General features: G+C 40.8%; 1 protein-coding gene across 1 annotated transcript in view; it reads left to right on the top strand.

Moving 5' to 3' along the window:
* The window catches only part of LOC144767433 (uncharacterized), a 98,868-nt gene that overhangs the window by 66,602 nt on the left and 9,619 nt on the right, over window positions 1-22,647 (top strand). The window lies entirely within an intron of this gene.

Here is a 22,647-nt window from a genome sequence, read left to right as displayed (position 1 = left end):
CCAGATCTCGCGGGAACTCAGATTCTCATGCAAGTTGGGTATATGCTTTTGGAAGGGCCAGAAGATTGCAAGGAACGGTGAATGGGACTCTGGGTCCATTATAAATATGCGGGATGTGTTGTTCTAGCTGAGGTGGTGGTCGAAAGGAATCTTGAAATGCCCATTGACTTTCACTAATGAATACACAATCATTCTGAGTTGTGAGTTGTGGTGGGAAAGGTGTGGGGGTCATTTTGCGTGTCCCAGAGGTACGGAATCATGGGTGCTGATAAGAAAGGGATCACTTACAGAATATCGAGGAGCAAAATATTGACCTGCCAAAATATCGAGGACAAAATATTGAATGCCAAAATATGGAATTCCTATCTACAAACAGGTATGTACAAAAATATTGAATCCAAAATATCGTTGTAACAAATATAGGGGTCGATTAGGATGGCGGATGGACTTTGTCCGTCCACCATCCTGTCGTGGCAAGGGACCGTCCGCCATAATGGCGGAGGTCCCGTGCGTCGAATTAGGATGCACCCGCCACAGTGGCCACCATATTAGACCTTGTCCGCCATGGTCGCAAGGCGACCGCGGCGGAAAAGCGGCGGACGGTCTTCCCGTCTGCCGTGGACCCCCCAGCCATCCTAATGTGAAATTTTAAATATAATTTACTAAAACATACTTAAAAATACTTAAATTACAATAAAAAAAGTATTACATTTTACGTTCTCATTTTAACATTACCTCAAGGAAAATTGCCAATATAGGGCCCGATGTAGGTAACCCTTTACCGATCGGAATCGGCCGAAAATACCGATTTTCGGCCGTTCCCGATCGGTAAAGGGCTATCGAGATGTAGGGGCACATTTTCGGTAATTTTACCGATTCGTTATCATTACCGAATCGGTAAATTTACCGATTCGGTAATATGTACCGATTCGGTAATGATAACGATTCGGTAAAATTACCGAAAATGCAATGTAGGTAGCCTATGTTCCATCAGCACATGGCTTACAGAATCGGTATTTTACCATGGAATACAAATCCATGGTAAAAAACCGATTCCTGTGTACATGCACATCTGTGCATGTACACATGTGCCATGTGACAGACAGACGTGCCCTTAGGGCATGTCTGTGTGCCACATTGCACACATGCCCGTTTTGGGGGTGCTAGAGGGTGTCAAAGTGACACCCCCTGCACCCTTGTGAATTCTTTAATTACCGATTCGGTAAATACCGAATCGGTAATGCCTAATCATTCCTATGGGCTTCAAAGCCCATAGGAATGAATGGGCATTACCGATTCGGTATTTACCGAATCGGTAATTAAAGAATTGTTAAGGATTCGGTAACGAATCCAGATGTTGGGACCTACATCCCATTTACCGATTTTGAAATACCGAATCGGTAACATTCGGTATTTCAAAATCGGTAAATGGGATTTACCTACATCGGGCCCATAGACCCTATTGAAGCGATGTATTTTTCTATTCTGAATGCCACTTCTGCCATCGCTTCGGGTATTTTGGTTTATAATCCTTCCGGGGCTGTCTCATCCCCACTTGCCACTCTGTTGGCTACGATAGCGGATCTATCGTTAAAACATCCCCATTTTTAGTATTATGCGATTTCAATTTCCATGTAGATGTGAGCTCCTGTACACGAGCCAATAATTTCTTAGATTCTATGTATGCCCTTAACCTTATTCAGCGGGTTCGGGGACCCACACACTCTGCTGGCCATACTCTTGATCTCGTTTTTGCGAATTTCCCTGGTCTTAATACACTACCTTCATTGCCCCTCACCTGGTCTGATCATTATTTAATACCTTTTGAGTTGGCTGTGCCACGACCTCTAATGGGCCCTTCTAAAATCAGAGACCTGGGGAGAAAATGGCACAAGATCATTTGTGAGGCACTTGAGCCTATTTTCTCTACTCGGATAGGGCAGCTCACTAATGATCTCAACATCAACGTATCCAAATTTACTTCTGGTCTTCCATCAGCGATTGATCTTAATGCTCCATTGGTACCTCTTGCTTCTTTAAGATCTAAGCCTTCGGCCCCGTGGTTCTCACCGGAACTGCGAGAGGAAAGAAGCAGGTGCAAGAAATTGGAGCGTATTTGGCGACGGTCATATGATCCGGTCGCTAAAATTACTTATAGAACTGCCCTTAAGCATTTTCATAGACTTAAACGTTCCATCATGAAGGGTCATTTTGTAGAGAAAATCAAGGCTGCTGAGAATACATCTAAGACCCTATTTAACATCATTAAAGAATTCTCTAATCCCCCTGTTGTGGCCTGTCCGATTGTTGGTAGTCAGACCCTCTGTGATGGTCTTTCAGAATTTTTTCCAGACAAAATTATCAAGATAACGGATGCATTCTATCAGACTAGGATTTCTGCACCATCTGCTCCCAAAATTATTCATAAAGACACTTTTGTTTCTTTCAAACCCATAACAGCGGAATATGCACAGACTCTGTTACATCGATGTAAATCAGGTTCTCCTCTTGACCCTGCCCCTGCACAAGTACTAAGCAATCTGGCCCCCCTGCTGCTTGATCCCCTCCTCGAGATCTGGAATCTCTCATTAGCCTCCGGCCTATTCCCCTCTCTTTGGAAACAGGCCATGCTGATTCCGATCCTGAAAAAGGTAGATGCCGACCCAACTCTCTTTAGTAATTATCGACCTATCTCACTCCTCCCCAAGCCTGCGAAAATCTTGGAAAAAGTGGTGCAGGAGCAGTTTGCGGAACATCTGGAATCAAATCACCTTCTTCATGATTCCCAGTCGGGCTTTAGGCCCGGCTTCAGCACTGAGTCTGCATTTCTGGAGGTGTCGGAGGCTATTCGAGAGTGCGTGGATGTGGGCGAGGAGGCCATGTTGGTCCTCCTCGACCTATCTGCGGCCTTCGATACTGTCGCACACGACATCCTGTTAGATCGTCTCCGAGATATTGGCTTGGGGGGACGCCTTTGGCGTGGGTGAGATCCTTTCTTAGAGATAGAACTCAGCAGGTCTTCCTTCGGCCCTATACTTCGGCAGAGAAACCTTTGTTATGTGGCGTTCCGCAGGGCTCGGCACTTAGCCCATTGTTTTTTAACATCTACCATTCACCGTTGGCGGAGGTGGTTGAATCCTGGGGGGTCAGAGTGATCTCTTATGCTGATGACACTCAGCTTGTGTTTTCATTTAGAGATCGCTCTGAAGGCAGTTTGTCCAATTTTCGACAATGCCTGGTTAACATCTCCTCCTGGATGACTACCAACAATCTGAAACTTAATGCGGATAAGACTGAGGTCCTATTCTTTAATCAAAAATCGCCTCTCCCGGCCAAAGCATGGTGGCCTGTTGAATTGGACCCTGCGCCGGTTCCTGTCTTATCCGCACGAAATTTGGGCTTTCAATTTGATAATGCTCTGTCTTGTAAGTCCCAAGTTAATAAAGTTTCAGCTGCATGCTTTGGTAAACTGTGCATGATTAAAAAAATCTTTCCTTTTCTTCCGCTTGATTCACGGAGAACTGTGGTCCATGCATTAATCACGTCCCATCTGGATTATGCGAACAGTCTATATGTGGGAGCACCGGCCTATCTGATTAAGCGACTGCAGATAGTACAGAATGCCGCGGCCAGGCTGATCTGTAATATCCCGTATCGCCATTCCATTACTCCACATTTGGCTAAACTTCACTGGCTGCCTGTGTCCTATCGTATCCAATTCAAAGCACTGGTCATTGCGTTTAGGGCACTTAATGGTCTGGGCCCTGCCTATTTGAGACACAGACTGAAACCGGTCCAGTCAGTGCGTGTTCTCAGATCTAATCATCTTCGCCTATTACATGCTCCCAGTTTCCGTCTTTCTAGAACTGGAGGTCGGGCTTTTGCTGTGGTTACTGCTAAACTCTGGAATCATCTTCCTTTGGACTTGAGGTTTATGACATCAGAGTCACTATTCCGGTGCAGACTAAAAACCTGGCTATTTTCTAATGTTTAGATTTCACTGTGCCTCTTATGGTTGACTGCTGTCCGTAGCGCCGGGACACCCCCGTTGGGGGTTGCCGTACGCTTTATAAGCTTCAAAAATAATAATAATAATAATAATAAAATGAATTACCAATTGCATAATATTTAATCATTAATTAATTATCAATACAAATAAATATTAGTTATTAAACATTAATTACCTATTCATAATTAATTAATCAGTTAATTTTCAATACCAAAAATGTATAAATAATAAAACAAATACCAATTAATAATTAATTAACAGTAAATTAATTATCAATATACAAAAATAATTGCAATAATTAATTCATTACAATTAATATACTTCCCACCCTATTCCCCTATAAACCCACAACCCGCTATGAATAATACATTAATACAATTAACATAGTTATCAATTAATAAAAATGAATGATGAATTAATAAACATTAATTAGCAATTAATATTTAATTAACAATAAATTAATTATCAATACCAATAAGTAAAAATAAATATTTACTAAATTACAATTAAATTACTTCCCACCCCATTCCCCTATAAACCCAGAACCCGCTACAGAACTACAACGCAAAATTAAATGAAAAATAATTAAAAATTCCTAAAAAATAAATTTACTATAATTAAATTACTTCCCACCTATTCCCATATATACTCACAACCCGCTATGGAATTAAATTACGCAAAAATTAAATAACAGAAAATTCTTTAAACAAACATTACAAAAATAATATACAATTTTAACTCATATACTAACATACAGAACACATTTTAATCTGGAAATTGTGATTTTACCTTTTTCACTCCTGTTTTTCTTTTTTCTTTTTACCTCCAATTTTAATTTTGATGCCATTTGTGTATCAAATTCTTCTTTCCTAAGGTACAAATGTATTTTTTAATGTGATGCTTTTAAGATATGTTTTTTGTATCGAAATAAAGCCTTATACTGCTTTAAAACACTTATAAAAATTCGATATTATTAAAAATTCTATATATTTTAATGCCTATATTATGTACTTGGGTATTTTAACATTCGATATTACTTACCTGCATTTCGATATTATGTCCATTCTATATTTTGGATTCGATATTATGTCCATTCAATATTTTTTGGTTGATATTGTGTCTAGTTACCATAAGAAAGGTCTAAGAGGGGTTCAATATGAGTGCTCAGGGTCCCAAACATCTGAAGTCCTTTTGTCATACATAGAGTGCACAGGTGGACCGTGGTGTAACAGTTCTCACCCCTCATAGGCTGAGCCTCTGGCTGGAGCTTCTCATGGTGAAGGTTGACGGGCATGATGCTGTCAAATAAGGTGAGAAACATGGACCTAATCGGCTGTTCCAAGGTCCTGTGTTTGGGAGAATACCCAGCCACATATATGTGATAAACGAATTTCCATTTTCTAATCTATGATTTGTCGTACCTCAAACTTGGCATTACCTTCAAGGACAGTAGGTGGGGGAAGGCTATCTGGGTGGGTAGAAGGACGGAAAGGTTTGGGGAGGTATGTGTGAAACACAAAATGTATTTGGAGTTCAGAAGGCTATTCTAGCTTCAGAATCACTGGATTAATGACCTTGAATATCTTATATGATCCAATGTAACTTGTTTGCAACTTAGGAGGTCCTGCTAAATGAATATTTTTAGTCACTAACGAGACTTGGTCTCCAATTGGAAATGAGGGTTTTGGGCCACATTGACCATCTGGCTGAGAATTCATCCATTGTTTGGATGATAGTAATTCTTCCTTTGCTTTTGTCCATATATTCAGTAGGTACTTGTGGTGTGACTCAACTGCTGCAATGGCAATTGCATCTTCAGGCGACCCAAGTGGGAAGACCTTAGGGTGATATCCAAAGGAACAATAAGGGAGAAAGATCCCTGTAGCAGAATGTGAATTGTTATTGTAAGTAAATTCTGTTAGTGAAAGAGATTGGGCCCAATTACTTGTACAGGTACTTAGTAAACACCGTAGATACTGCACGATGGACTGGTTTGTACATTTCATTTTCCATCTGTCTGGGGTTGGTAGGCAAAAGGCAAACGGTGGCCAATCTGAAGAGTTGTGCAAATCCCTTGCCGAAACATGGACAGAAATTGAGCTCCTCACTTAGAACAATTGATGATAAGTAATCAGTTTAAGCACACTACAGGTTAAATAAACACTTCAACCAAATCTGTGGATGTTGGGAGTTTCTTTAGGGGAAAAAAATGGATGATCTTGGTTAATAAATCTCCGACTATAAGGACTGCTAGTGAATCCGTTAGTTAACCCATTGCGTGCTTCGGGCGGGCCCCGGCCATCCGACGTCGCAGTGGGCATGTCCGGGGAACGTCCAGTGGCTGTCTGAACCCCGCCACTCATTAATTCGCCCGCACAGCAGAGGACTTCGCACAGCGTGCAAGGGCTTAAGGGAAAATCTGTGACAAAGTTCATGCTGAAGGAATGCCATAGAAAAGGCAGAATGTGCAATGCCTGTAGGAGGCCTTAGTGAGCAGTGTGAGAAAATTTCTGGATGGCACAAGTAGGACAAGTTTGTACAATGGTAGGCACATCTCTTGACATTACATCCCCCCAACACCAGAGTTGACAAGATTGCTTTGTTTTCTCTTCACCTGGATGACCGCCAAAGGAGTAAAGTGACACTAGTGTAATACTTTTTGCTGTAGCTCAAGGGTGGAAACAAATATTCAATCTTCATGATAAAAAAATCCAGCTTTGATAAAGTGTTTAGGATCTTGTACCCAGACATGGTGAGGTACACATTTTGAGGGCCAGCTGAAGATCCTGTAGGAATAACTCAGAATGTCCCTTTTTCTTTTCACAACTTCCAATTAGTCTATGTTGAGGCAGGGTAGGCAAGTACTCACTAGGGAGTGAAGATAGGTTGGAACCTTTTCGAGATGTTAGAGAGCATACGGTTTTGCTTGTTTTGCTCCAGGGTGATAAGTGATCACAAAATCATACTCACTAAAAAAAGGCCCACCTCATTTGTCAGAGAGTTAGAGGTCTGGGTGATCCGAGGAACTGCAAGTTCTTATTATCTGGATATATAGCTAAGTTTTGAGCTCTTAATAAATAGTGCCTCCACTCTTGAAAGGCCAATTTCATGTCAAACAAACTGCGGTTAGAGATGGTGTTATTCTGTTCCGCTGCTATTAGCTTCTTGGACAAGAAGGCTTTGGGGTACATCCTTCTGGATTGTTTATCCTGTTAAGATAACACCCCCTCACACAGCAAACTGGGAAGCATCAGCCTCCAAGAAGCAGGGTTGATTGGGGTTGGGATATTTCAGGATTAGGGCAGAGTTGAATTTCTCTTTGAGCAGTACAAAAAAGTGATTGGTCGTCTCTGTCTAAATAAATGGAGTTCCTTTTGGAAGCAATTTTGTGATCAGAGTTACTATGTCCGAAAAATGATGAATGACTCGCCTATAAAAATTGGCAAACCCAAGGAAAGATTGGATTTTTTTATAGTTAGAGGGAGTAGGCCGTTGGTGAATCGTTTTAATCTTCCTGGGATCTATATGGATGGTATCTGGGGAAAGGATGAACCTAAAAAACTGAACATGAGTCCTATGAAAAGCCCATTTATCAAGGTTGTGAATAGCTGATGTTAATTCAAGAGTTGCAAAACCAATATGACATGTGTAACGTGTTCTTCTTCAGCCTGAGAATATATATAAAATATCATTGATATATTCTATGAAAAACAGATCAAGGAAGTCCAGAAGGACTTCATTTATAAAAAAAAATGAAAAGCTGTTGTGGTTTTTCCACAGCGTAAACTGCATCACCCAATATTCAAACATGCCATACTTCGTTGAGAAGGCAGTCTTCCACTCATCTCGCTCAGCACCTGATTCAAGTGATAGGCTCCATGTAGATCTAATTTGGTGTAGATGGTGGAGCTCCTCACTTGATCCAGAAGCATAGGAATAAGTGGTAAAGTGTGTTTGTTCTCCACAGTTGACATGTTCAAGGCCCTATAGTCCATGCAAGTACAAAGCTTACCATTCTTCTTGGGAACAAATAAGAATGGGAAAAAAACAGTGAAGGTGAGTGATGGATGAACCCATTAGACAGCAGTTCATCCAAGTATGCTGTCAAATCCTTGGTTTCAGGCTCCATCAAAGAACAGATTCTACTACAAGGCAGCTCAGCTCCATGAGCTAGATCTATCCTGCAGTCAAAACTGTGATGAGAGGTTTGAGTGGTAGATTTTGAACAAATTGTGACACTCTGAGTACTACCTGGGTAATGAAATGTTGTCCTGAGCCAGATTTGCTGCATATGTTAAGGGTGTTAGCCATTCTGATGTTTCACTGAAACAATGGAGCAAGCAATATTTAGATTCTTGTGTAACTGTTCAGTGGACCAATCTATGTGAGGATTGTGCCCTTGTAGCCAAGGCAACCTTATGATACCTCCAAAAATTGGAGTATCAATAAGATTAAATGAATATTTTCCAAATGCCCATTATTGAAGACCATAACAAGTTCTTTAGAAAAATAAATATTAAGACCCAAAGACAACTCAGACCCATCCCTACCTCTGACAAGTTCTGGGTGTTCCTCAGGTACAAACAGAATCCTCAAATCTTTGGCAAGAATTATATATAAGAAATTACTTGGGGCCTCAAAGTCTAACAAAACAGCCAACGTTTTTTGGTATTTGCCAATGTCACAGTTATTGGGAATTGCTATGGGACATGAGTCACATGGTTGGCCAAGTACTGGGAGATCTCGTAAACAGTGCTTCTTGAAAGGTCAATCTCATTCCCCTTTGAGCTCCTTCATTTTACGGCAAGGGATCACGAGCACTTGAGTACCAATGAAAGCCACAGTTTTTCTAGAAGTCCTTAGTTTCACTTGACGCTCCTCAGCGAAATGTCCTATCTGCTCGCAATAGAGACATAAATACAATTTACTACTCTTCTCTTTTACTCCAGTACTCAAACCCCTTCAATAAGCATAAGTTTACCTCCCTCAGGGTTTTTTTCTGTCAGAAGTATCTTTTTATCACTAAAATACACTACAACTCAGATGACCTCACTCTTGTCTTTCTCTTCTTTCCTTTCTCCCATCCAATTATCCAGTTTAAGACAAGGTTAATGAACTCCGAACACTCTTCTCTGGGATCCATTATCTGGGAAAGGTTATCTTTAAGCTCATCCTGAATGCACAAATAAAGGGGTAGGTTCTCTTTTCTTTAGGCCAATGTGTTTAAGCTACTAACCTGTGTAAAACAGATACCTAGGATAATATAGCTTTGTTACCTTGCATTTAATTCAGTAGCTCTTAGTTGCTAGCCTGCATGGATGTGTGTTTGGCAAATAAGCCTTGCATTTTCTCCTAGAATACTGGGAATTTATACAACACAGGCTTGCCTTGATTGACTTGGGGTACTGCTTAAGTTGCCACATTTCCTACTAGATACAAAATAGCAAAAGCCACCTTAGATGCAGCATCCGGTAAGAAGGCTGGTCAGCAAAGGAACTGAGGAAGCCATCGGTTTATTAATACACTGTATTTGGTGCTATGCCCATTAAGTGTTCCGAAGCACCCATTGGCACAAGACTCAGTGTTAAGACTCATAAATTCAATGTGGGGTTACTACCGGGCTCATAGGGGAGCTCTCTTTGATTCCAGGAATAGAAAAGTGGGGTGGTTGAATTATTAGCGTAAGTGCTTTGGGTATAGCTCCATGACTTCTCCCCAAAGGTTCACTTCAGGGTTTATGTCTGACTAACTTTGCTTTAAATATCTTCTTTCCTTGCTTTAACCCATGTAAGTCGGATTGCATTGCAGCTGAGTTCTAGCAAGATCATTGATAGTTGGTGTGAATGAGGGACTGGGTGTGGCTTAGGCTAAACCCACAAAGTTAAAAGGGTCTCCCTGCTCCATCTCTGCTCAGTCAGTGATACATTTTGTGGACTTGATTTTCTGTGAATCAAAAATAGAAAGAATCACCCTGCCTAGAATGATGAATACTGGTCCCAGATGGGATCCATTTAAGGTTAGGGGGGAGCAACGAATAACCAGGGCCAAAAAAGGCGAATAGACCACACTTTTTATAGGAAAAATATATATTTTTTAATTATAGTTATTTGGTTTAATTTAGTACAGTGAATCACATTTGCAAAGATAATCAAAGAATTTTAAATATACAGTTTCATAAAATCATTAAAGTTTTGATCATCATATCGTAAAAGGAAATGCATTCATAGGTAGGTGTAAGTATAAAAATGCAGTGTTCCACTCACTCCAGGGAATGGGACGGGGGGCTCAACAGAAAATCATTCATACTCTAATACATTCTGTCATTTCATACATATGGATTAGGTTAGGCCTGCAACCGACAAAAGATGGAATAATGGTTGCATGGATGCAGGTACAGTTTGAGGAGGGCAGAGAGATGGAATATAGTGGCCGTTCCTGGTGGTAAATGCCATAATAACGCCAACACGCGTTTCGGTGTGGGGCACCTACGTCAGGGCTGGCACAGGTGACTGGGGAGGGGGACACACTGTCTTATGAGAATAGGGGTCGGGAGTCTAAGAGACAAGGTTCTTTCAAGAATGTCGTAAGAACAGATGGCAGGAACTCCGGGTGTGACCCAGTAATTAGTCACACGGAAGGAGAGATGGAGAGATGGAAAGCACGTCAGTCGTGATGATCCGGTTGGTCAATTTAGGTAGGATTTTACAGGAAAGAGTCTTCCGTTCATGTGGGGGCACTGAGAATGGTATCACGGGGCCGCCGCGTCTGGATGTTGGTTCGGTACGGGGGTTGATAATAGGGCAATCTCGGAAGGTAGGTAAATATGGACGACACAACCTTTTCTAGATGGAAGCTTGCTTGATGGTAGGTTTATGCCGCCGAGTGTACAACAGGAAGGCAACGAGGACTCGTCGTCGGTTGGCCGGAGTAAGGGGTATAGGAGTTCAGAACAACAAACTGGGTCTCGAAGATTACCCAAAGCGCTCGAACCCAAGACGCGGGGCCATCATAGCTAGGCGTAGACTGGTGCTGTCAGGAAAAACCCGGATTAGGGCTAAATCCACAAAGTTAAAAGGGTCTCCCTGCTCCATCTCCGCACAGTCAGTGATCCATTTTGTGGACTTGATTTTCTGTGAAGACTGCACTCATCTGAATTGCAGGGATCTGCAGGAGCAAAGAGAGTCCTTCTCTACCCTTCGCAAACAAACCTCAACAGACGTATCGTACAAGAGTTAGCAATTGTCTCCAAGGGGAAAGTGGGGTTGGGGCTGAGGAAGGGAAGGGAAGACAAAGATTCTCTGGGTTCCATGTGTCATGCCATGAACCTGGTTATCTGCTTCACTCATGAGTGGGTATTCTCTGAAGGCACTATTGGGACACAAACATAAGACTCATTAACAGAAATATTACTAGACTCACACAATACAATAGTAATTATAGCATTTATAGCCCCAACTAGTAGCTCTTTTTAACCTCTGATCGTGCTAATCAATGTCTTAAAATGACTCTTGTTCAAGGACAGTTCGAATTCTGTGTGTTTACTCCTGAGATTATTGGTACTCAGAGGAGTCAAGATTCAGCAAGACTAGCCCACTCATGCAAAGCACTAAATACATTTTCTATCACAGTCTTATAAAGAATCATCACTCTTATTCCTCAAGGCTTTCTTATTGTGCACCAATGAATAAATACGTTGAAAATCTTTACTGTTAATCAAACATATTGTTATTAGCATTGTCCTTTCAAATCTTTTTCTACATCACTCTCTTTTGTTGTCTTTTAAGAAAGGGAACCTGCTGGTTCAGTGCACTGACCTGGACTAGAAGAAGAAGTAATTTCTTTGTCTTTTAGGCTTTTTGTGTCGGTGAATCAGAGGAGATACTCCACTGGGCATCGGTACAAAAGAGGAGAAACAGGCATCGGGAAATAAAAAGGGCCAAAACTCATAGTTGGGTAAGTTTGCAGGAACAAGGACTTCTTCTCTGGAAAGGGAACTCAAAGACCAGCATGGCTTTGTGAGTGGGCATGGTAGTTTTAGCGCTGCACCCAAAATTGCCACCAGATATCACAGGAACTCAGATTCTTGTGAGAGTTTGGCACATACTGTTGGAAGGGCAAAAGCAATACTAGGAAAGGTGAGCGGGACTGTGGGGCTCAGTATAGATATGTTGAATGTGTTGTACCAGGTTAGGTGGATGTGACAAGGCTATAGGGGAGCAGGAACATCTTGGAATGCCAAATGACTCTGACTAAAGGGTTCACAATCATACTGAATCATGGGTTTTGGCAGCAAAGGCCTATGGCCGTACTTTATATGTGTCCTACAGATACAGAATCTTGGGTGGTGATGGAAAAGGTCTAGTATCAGTTTAATATGCATCCTCAGGGACCCAAATACCTGACGTCCATGTGCCACAAAATACAGAGGTGGAGTGGGGCGTTACACCACTCCTCTGTGGTCACTTCAAACCAATTCTGGTGCAGCTCCTCTCCCACTCGGATTGGTGCCTGCCAGACTGGGGAAACAAACAAGTGCCCTGCCCAAGGGTCAGCTAACATTTGTCTGTGGCAGTGTATGCCTCTTTGAAACTAATCATGTTCCTCGGCAGAGCCCAGATGGTCACCCTGTCAGAGGAAATCAACATCTCCCCACGCCCAAGGCCTTATTCTCATCTCTGGGAGCAAGTTCACACCCCATCAAAGGAGTTATTCAGTTTCATGTTGACAGGTGAAACTCACTCAAATAGGTGTCCGGAGGCTTTAGGTAGGGACCAGTAACTTTCTATAAGTACCTTTTCTGAATTTTATATCACAAATTCAACTTCACCTGTGAATTTAGCTTTGTAATAAATATTTCAAAAAGTCATAGAATTAATTTTTTAGCAGATTCGTAGTTGAAGCTAACATTATTACTTTTATTATTGTATCCCAATGCTTTCCTGTCAGACTGAAAATAGCGTGTGTGACCTTTTGATTATAGTGACATCTGTATAATTAAAAATGTACATGTCATATTTTGAAATACCATACACACTGCCTTATGGGCAGTAAGGTCTACTGAGGGGTGATCTTTAAAAGGAAGGTTAATGCCCATCAAAAGGGGTTATTTTCACAGGTTAAATTTGCAGTTTAAAAACTTCACAACCAGGATACAATGGTAGGCCCGCATTTTAGGCAGTCATGTTTGCACTGTCACTGTATGGTCTTGGGTGACAAAATGGCTGCTGCAGTCCACTAGTGACACATATTTTCTGGCCCTGGGTATACTTTATACCATACACTAGGAACCTATAGGTAAGTTAAATATACCAATTAGGTATTTACCAAATGTTGACATGTTTTAGAGGCCAGAGCCTGATAAGCAAAGTCCTAATACACAGAAGTAAAAAACTAACAACATCAGCCCAAATAATGGGGGTTATCATGCAAAAAGCGCCAGTTACATACACAATGTATATTTATTTCAGGCTTAGAGTGCCGCATACATTTTGTAAAAATGTAGTAGGGCACCCTGGTTCCAAAGTATTAGGTGGAGAGCAGCTTCCTTATAAGGAGAGCTCTACAACACCACCAGCTCAGGTGAACGAAAGATTAATTAATGTAATAATTTGCTGGTTTCTTCATATAAATAATATTTATATTTTCTTTAGCCAACACAATACACAGAACCTGAAATATATATACATATGTGGTAGCAAAAACATTTGTCCCTTTATAGAACTGAATCAGCAGCACCCTACTGTGACCTTTCTAGAGAATGTAACTCTTCAGAAGAAATGCCAGAATGAAGTGTGCTTGAAATGTTTAAATAGGGGTTCCAGGGACAGGTGGTGGATTAGTGTTTATTTATAAGCGGAATAAAAATGAATTTACAATTTGGACTTCTTGCTCCCTTATTTTGTATAGGAGTGAGCAGAACAAAACAAATGTGCTAGCGCACAATGAACTTGAACAAAAGGAAAGTGTATTTCTCAATTGCTTTCTGTGTTCATTTGTTTCGAAAGCATTGTGCATGCCTTTTTGCATTTGGTTTACTGAGATTTTAGACCTTGACCCGGTGCATTATCGGAAGGGGTTGAGACAGCTTGGTTGTTCAGCGACTTGGACGCAATTATACCTAGGAAGCAGTACCCAGACTAGTCAGAGATCAGTTTCATTGCCCCACACCTCCTCTTGCCTGGGTGTCATGGCAGGACCCAATACAAGAGTTGACCTGGGAGGAGAACATTAATGACCCCAAGGAACCTAATCAGGGATACTCTTTGTTCTGTAAATTAATGTATTGCCCTTTGATACCGGAGTCGTACTATGAGCCTAATATTAACAAATGGGCACATAAGCTTTTTTTATATAGGATTAATATATTCTGCTGTGATGGCTCACTTATCTCCACTGTCCCCAGGCTAAAATAAAAAAAAAAACGACCAGAGATTGTTCAAAGACTGGGCTTTCTTAAAACGCTTGTCGAGACTGTAAGTCTGATGTATTCGTTTCAATACAAGATCCTAATTGTCGATAGGAATCTTTTTCAACATAAGGACATTAATGTTTATTTGTACATACTTGTTTAATCACACTTGTAGGTGACTTACCAGATGAGTAGTAAACTAACACACAAAAGACTATTTTTACAGGACTCATCTCATCTTATAAAGATGTCCTTCTTTAGATTAGTTGTACACGCAATATATTTTGATGTTCCTAGTACTAATGTGGAGTATCTGTGTGTCAACCTCTACTGTCTCTTACTGTCCTAACGAGTAGCCTCCTAGACTTACCTAAGTCAAGCCAGGTAGTCCGTTTACCTTATTTTCACAAATAAAATCAGAAGTTAATTTATTTTTAATTTAAACTAAAAAATCCATAAACTTGAAATTTCAACAACCATTTAATGAAATATAAAATCTAATTCATAATAAATATCAACCAGCTTTCAATGAGCAATTAAGAAAATTACAATAAAGCTAATTTAAGAAAATAACAATAAAGTCAATAACTGACCAGCCACATACAATGGCGGTACATATTTTAAGACATCCAGATCATATCTTTCATGTATAATGATCTATCAAGTCTAATATCAACCAGCTTTCAATGAGCAATTAAGAAAATTACAATAAAGCTAATTTAAGAAAATAACAATAAAGTCAATAACTGACCAGCCACATACAATGGCGGTACATATTTTAAGACATCCAGATCGTATCTTTCATGTATAATGATCTATCAAGTCTAGTTTATGTTTCACACTTTTATAGATCGTGGAAGAGTTATACCTATCATCTCCTGTCTGAGTGTTTGTTGGTTCTTGTGGAATGTTTGCAGAATGCTGTGATACATGTAAGAGTGTAAGAATGAGAGAATGTGGTATTCTGAAAGAGAATTGCTCCCGGTGGAGCATCCTTGTATAATATACTTGACTTTGCAATACTTCAGAGATGTTTTACACAGCGGTGGCTCCTCCACTAAGGTGCCATGTGAACAGTGGAAAAAGGAAAAATAAAATGATAATAAACTGTGTTTGTTTTCTCTTCACCTGGATGACCGCCAAAGGAGTAAAGTGACACTAGTGTAATACTTTTTGCTGTAGCTCAAGGGTGGAAACAAATATTCAATCTTCATGATAAAAAAATCCAGCTTTGATAAAGTGTTTAGGATCTTGTACCCAGACATGGTGAGGTACACATTTTGAGGGCCAGCTGAAGATCCTGTAGGAATAACTCAGAATGTCCCTTTTTCTTTTCACAACTTCCAATTAGTCTATGTTGAGGCAGGGTAGGCAAGTACTCACTAGGGAGTGAAGATAGGTTGGAACCTTTTCGAGATGTTAGAGAGCATACGGTTTTGCTTGTTTTGCTCCAGGGTGATAAGTGATCACAAAATCATACTCACTAAAAAAAGGCCCACCTCATTTGTCAGAGAGTTAGAGGTCTGGGTGATCCGAGGAACTGCAAGTTCTTATTATCTGGATATATAGCTAAGTTTTGAGCTCTTAATAAATAGTGCCTCCACTCTTGAAAGGCCAATTTCATGTCAAACAAACTGCGGTTAGAGATGGTGTTATTCTGTTCCGCTGCTATTAGCTTCTTGGACAAGAAGGCTTTGGGGTACATCCTTCTGGATTGTTTATCCTGTTAAGATAACACCCCCTCACACAGCAAACTGGGAAGCATCAGCCTCCAAGAAGCAGGGTTGATTGGGGTTGGGATATTTCAGGATTAGGGCAGAGTTGAATTTCTCTTTGAGCAGTACAAAAAAGTGATTGGTCGTCTCTGTCTAAATAAATGGAGTTCCTTTTGGAAGCAATTTTGTGATCAGAGTTACTATGTCCGAAAAATGATGAATGACTCGCCTATAAAAATTGGCAAACCCAAGGAAAGATTGGATTTTTTTATAGTTAGAGGGAGTAGGCCGTTGGTGAATCGTTTTAATCTTCCTGGGATCTATATGGATGGTATCTGGGGAAAGGATGAACCTAAAAAACTGAACATGAGTCCTATGAAAAGCCCATTTATCAAGGTTGTGAATAGCTGATGTTAATTCAAGAGTTGCAAAACCAATATGACATGTGTAACGTGTTCTTCTTCAGCCTGAGAATATATATAAAATATCATTGATATATTCTATGAAAAACAGATCAAGGAAGTCCAGAAGGACTTCATTTATAAAAAAAAATGAAAAGCTGTTGTGGTTTTTCCACAGCGTAAACTGCATCACCCAATATTCAAACATGCCATACTTCGTTGAGAAGGCAGTCTTCCACTCATCTCGCTCAGCACCTGATTCAAGTGATAGGCTCCATGTAGATCTAATTTGGTGTAGATAGTGGAGCTCCTCACTTGATCCAGAAGCATAGGAATAAGTGGTAAAGTGTGTTTGTTCTCCACAGTTGACATGTTCAAGGCCCTATAGTCCATGCAAGTACAAAGCTTACCATTCTTCTTGGGAACAAATAAGAATGGGAAAAAAACAGTGAAGGTGAGTGATGGATGAACCCATTAGACAGCAGTTCATCCAAGTATGCTGTCAAATCCTTGGTTTCAGGCTCCATCAAAGAACAGATTCTACTACAAGGCAGCTCAGCTCCATGAGCTAGATCTATCCTGCAGTCAAAACTGTGATGAGAGGTTTGAGTGGTAGATTTTGAACAAATTGTGACACTCTGAGTACTACCTGGGTAATGAAATGTTGTCCTGAGCCAGATTTGCTGCATATGTTAAGGGTGTTAGCCATTCTGATGTTTCACTGAAACAATGGAGCAAGCAATATTTAGATTCTTGTGTAACTGTTCAGTGGACCAATCTATGTGAGGATTGTGCCCTTGTAGCCAAGGCAACCTTATGATACCTCCAAAAATTGGAGTATCAATAAGATTAAATGAATATTTTCCAAATGCCCATTATTGAAGACCATAACAAGTTCTTTAGAAAAATAAATATTAAGACCCAAAGACAACTCAGACCCATCCCTACCTCTGACAAGTTCTGGGTGTTCCTCAGGTACAAACAGAATCCTCAAATCTTTGGCAAGAATTATATATAAGAAATTACTTGGGGCCTCAAAGTCTAACAAAACAGCCAACGTTTTTTGGTATTTGCCAATGTCACAGTTATTGGGAATTGCTATGGGACATGAGTCACATGGTTGGCCAAGTACTGGGAGATCTCGTAAACAGTGCTTCTTGAAAGGTCAATCTCATTCCCCTTTGAGCTCCTTCATTTTACGGCAAGGGATCACGAGCACTTGAGTACCAATGAAAGCCACAGTTTTTCTAGAAGTCCTTAGTTTCACTTGACGCTCCTCAGCGAAATGTCCTATCTGCTCGCAATAGAGACATAAATACAATTTACTACTCTTCTCTTTTACTCCAGTACTCAAACCCCTTCAATAAGCATAAGTTTACCTCCCTCAGGGTTTTTTTCTGTCAGAAGTATCTTTTTATCACTAAAATACACTACAACTCAGATGACCTCACTCTTGTCTTTCTCTTCTTTCCTTTCTCCCATCCAATTATCCAGTTTAAGACAAGGTTAATGAACTCCGAACACTCTTCTCTGGGATCCATTATCTGGGAAAGGTTATCTTTAAGCTCATCCTGAATGCACAAATAAAGGGGTAGGTTCTCTTTTCTTTAGGCCAATGTGTTTAAGCTACTAACCTGTGTAAAACAGATACCTAGGATAATATAGCTTTGTTACCTTGCATTTAATTCAGTAGCTCTTAGTTGCTAGCCTGCATGGATGTGTGTTTGGCAAATAAGCCTTGCATTTTCTCCTAGAATACTGGGAATTTATACAACACAGGCTTGCCTTGATTGACTTGGGGTACTGCTTAAGTTGCCACATTTCCTACTAGATACAAAATAGCAAAAGCCACCTTAGATGCAGCATCCGGTAAGAAGGCTGGTCAGCAAAGGAACTGAGGAAGCCATCGGTTTATTAATACACTGTATTTGGTGCTATGCCCATTAAGTGTTCCGAAGCACCCATTGGCACAAGACTCAGTGTTAAGACTCATAAATTCAATGTGGGGTTACTACCGGGCTCATAGGGGAGCTCTCTTTGATTCCAGGAATAGAAAAGTGGGGTGGTTGAATTATTAGCGTAAGTGCTTTGGGTATAGCTCCATGACTTCTCCCCAAAGGTTCACTTCAGGGTTTATGTCCGACTAACTTTGCTTTAAATATCTTCTTTCCTTGCTTTAACCCATGTAAGTCGGATTGCATTGCAGCTGAGTTCTAGCAAGATCATTGATAGTTGGTGTGAATGAGGGACTGGGTGTGGCTTAGGCTAAACCCACAAAGTTAAAAGGGTCTCCCTGCTCCATCTCTGCTCAGTCAGTGATACATTTTGTGGACTTGATTTTCTGTGAATCAAAAATAGAAAGAATCACCCTGCCTAGAATGATGAATACTGGTCCCAGATGGGATCCATTTAAGGTTAGGAGGGAGCAACGAATAACCAGGGCCAAAAAAGGCGAATAGACCACACTTTTTATAGGAAAAATATATATTTTTTAATTATAGTTATTTGGTTTAATTTAGTACAGTGAATCACATTTGCAAAGATAATCAAAGAATTTTAAATATACAGTTTCATAAAATCATTAAAGTTTTGATCATCATATCGTAAAAGGAAATGCATTCATAGGTAGGTGTAAGTATAAAAATGCAGTGTTCCACTCACTCCAGGGAATGGGACGGGGGGCTCAACAGAAAATCATTCATACTCTAATACATTCTGTCATTTCATACATATGGATTAGGTTAGGCCTGCAACCGACAAAAGATGGAATAATGGTTGCATGGATGCAGGTACAGTTTGAGGAGGGCAGAGAGATGGAATATAGTGGCCGTTCCTGGTGGTAAATGCCATAATAACGCCAACACGCGTTTCGGTGTGGGGCACCTACGTCAGGGCTGGCACAGGTGACTGGGGAGGGGGACACACTGTCTTATGAGAATAGGGGTCGGGAGTCTAAGAGACAAGGTTCTTTCAAGAATGTCGTAAGAACAGATGGCAGGAACTCCGGGTGTGACCCAGTAATTAGTCACACGGAAGGAGAGATGGAGAGATGGAAAGCACGTCAGTCGTGATGATCCGGTTGGTCAATTTAGGTAGGATTTTACAGGAAAGAGTCTTCCGTTCATGTGGGGGCACTGAGAATGGTATCACGGGGCCGCCGCGTCTGGATGTTGGTTCGGTACGGGGGTTGATAATAGGGCAATCTCGGAAGGTAGGTAAATATGGACGACACAACCTTTTCTAGATGGAAGCTTGCTTGATGGTAGGTTTATGCCGCCGAGTGTACAACAGGAAGGCAACGAGGACTCGTCGTCGGTTGGCCGGAGTAAGGGGTATAGGAGTTCAGAACAACGAACTGGGTCTCGAAGATTACCCAAAGCGCTCGAACCCAAGACGCGGGGCCATCATAGCTAGGCGTAGACTGGTGCTGTCAGGAAAAACCCGGATTAGGGCTAAATCCACAAAGTTAAAAGGGTCTCCCTGCTCCATCTCCGCACAGTCAGTGATCCATTTTGTGGACTTGATTTTCTGTGAAGACTGCACTCATCTGAATTGCAGGGATCTGCAGGAGCAAAGAGAGTCCTTCTCTACCCTTCGCAAACAAACCTCAACAGACGTATCGTACAAGAGTTAGCAATTGTCTCCAAGGGGAAAGTGGGGTTGGGGCTGAGGAAGGGAAGGGAAGACAAAGATTCTCTGGGTTCCATGTGTCATGCCATGAACCTGGTTATCTGCTTCACTCATGAGTGGGTATTCTCTGAAGGCACTATTGGGACACAAACATAAGACTCATTAACAGAAATATTACTAGACTCACACAATACAATAGTAATTATAGCATTTATAGCCCCAACTAGTAGCTCTTTTTAACCTCTGATCGTGCTAATCAATGTCTTAAAATGACTCTTGTTCAAGGACAGTTCGAATTCTGTGTGTTTACTCCTGAGATTATTGGTACTCAGAGGAGTCAAGATTCAGCAAGACTAGCCCACTCATGCAAAGCACTAAATACATTTTCTATCACAGTCTTATAAAGAATCATCACTCTTATTCCTCAAGGCTTTCTTATTGTGCACCAATGAATAAATACGTTGAAAATCTTTACTGTTAATCAAACATATTGTTATTAGCATTGTCCTTTCAAATCTTTTTCTACATCACTCTCTTTTGTTGTCTTTTAAGAAAGGGAACCTGCTGGTTCAGTGCACTGACCTGGACTAGAAGAAGAAGTAATTTCTTTGTCTTTTAGGCTTTTTGTGTCGGTGAATCAGAGGAGATACTCCACTGGGCATCGGTACAAAAGAGGAGAAACAGGCATCGGGAAATAAAAAGGGCCAAAACTCATAGTTGGGTAAGTTTGCAGGAACAAGGACTTCTTCTCTGGAAAGGGAACTCAAAGACCAGCATGGCTTTGTGAGTGGGCATGGTAGTTTTAGCGCTGCACCCAAAATTGCCACCAGATATCACAGGAACTCAGATTCTTGTGAGAGTTTGGCACATACTGTTGGAAGGGCAAAAGCAATACTAGGAAAGGTGAGCGGGACTGTGGGGCTCAGTATAGATATGTTGAATGTGTTGTACCAGGTTAGGTGGATGTGACAAGGCTATAGGGGAGCAGGAACATCTTGGAATGCCAAATGACTCTGACTAAAGGGTTCACAATCATACTGAATCATGGGTTTTGGCAGCAAAGGCCTATGGCCGTACTTTATATGTGTCCTACAGATACAGAATCTTGGGTGGTGATGGAAAAGGTCTAGTATCAGTTTAATATGCATCCTCAGGGACCCAAATACCTGACGTCCATGTGCCACAAAATACAGAGGTGGAGTGGGGCGTTACACCACTCCTCTGTGGTCACTTCAAACCAATTCTGGTGCAGCTCCTCTCCCACTCGGATTGGTGCCTGCCAGACTGGGGAAACAAACAAGTGCCCTGCCCAAGGGTCAGCTAACATTTGTCTGTGGCAGTGTATGCCTCTTTGAAACTAATCATGTTCCTCGGCAGAGCCCAGATGGTCACCCTGTCAGAGGAAATCAACATCTCCCCACGCCCAAGGCCTTATTCTCATCTCTGGGAGCAAGTTCACACCCCATCAAAGGAGTTATTCAGTTTCATGTTGACAGGTGAAACTCACTCAAATAGGTGTCCGGAGGCTTTAGGTAGGGACCAGTAACTTTCTATAAGTACCTTTTCTGAATTTTATATCACAAATTCAACTTCACCTGTGAATTTAGCTTTGTAATAAATATTTCAAAAAGTCATAGAATTAATTTTTTAGCAGATTCGTAGTTGAAGCTAACATTATTACTTTTATTATTGTATCCCAATGCTTTCCTGTCAGACTGAAAATAGCGTGTGTGACCTTTTGATTATAGTGACATCTGTATAATTAAAAATGTACATGTCATATTTTGAAATACCATACACACTGCCTTATGGGCAGTAAGGTCTACTGAGGGGTGATCTTTAAAAGGAAGGTTAATGCCCATCAAAAGGGGTTATTTTCACAGGTTAAATTTGCAGTTTAAAAACTTCACAACCAGGATACAATGGTAGGCCCGCATTTTAGGCAGTCATGTTTGCACTGTCACTGTATGGTCTTGGGTGACAAAATGGCTGCTGCAGTCCACTAGTGACACATATTTTCTGGCCCTGGGTATACTTTATACCATACACTAGGAACCTATAGGTAAGTTAAATATACCAATTAGGTATTTACCAAATGTTGACATGTTTTAGAGGCCAGAGCCTGATAAGCAAAGTCCTAATACACAGAAGTAAAAAACTAACAACATCAGCCCAAATAATGGGGGTTATCATGCAAAAAGCGCCAGTTACATACACAATGTATATTTATTTCAGGCTTAGAGTGCCGCATACATTTTGTAAAAATGTAGTAGGGCACCCTGGTTCCAAAGTATTAGGTGGAGAGCAGCTTCCTTATAAGGAGAGCTCTACAACACCACCAGCTCAGGTGAACGAAAGATTAATTAATGTAATAATTTGCTGGTTTCTTCATATAAATAATATTTATATTTTCTTTAGCCAACACAATACACAGAACCTGAAATATATATACATATGTGGTAGCAAAAACATTTGTCCCTTTAT

This window comes from Lissotriton helveticus, chromosome 7, assembly GCF_964261635.1.
Source record: "Lissotriton helveticus chromosome 7, aLisHel1.1, whole genome shotgun sequence".
NCBI lineage: Eukaryota > Metazoa > Chordata > Amphibia > Caudata > Salamandridae > Lissotriton > Lissotriton helveticus.
Note: the sequence above shows the minus strand (reverse complement) of the source record. Positions and strands in the feature narration are given on the sequence as shown.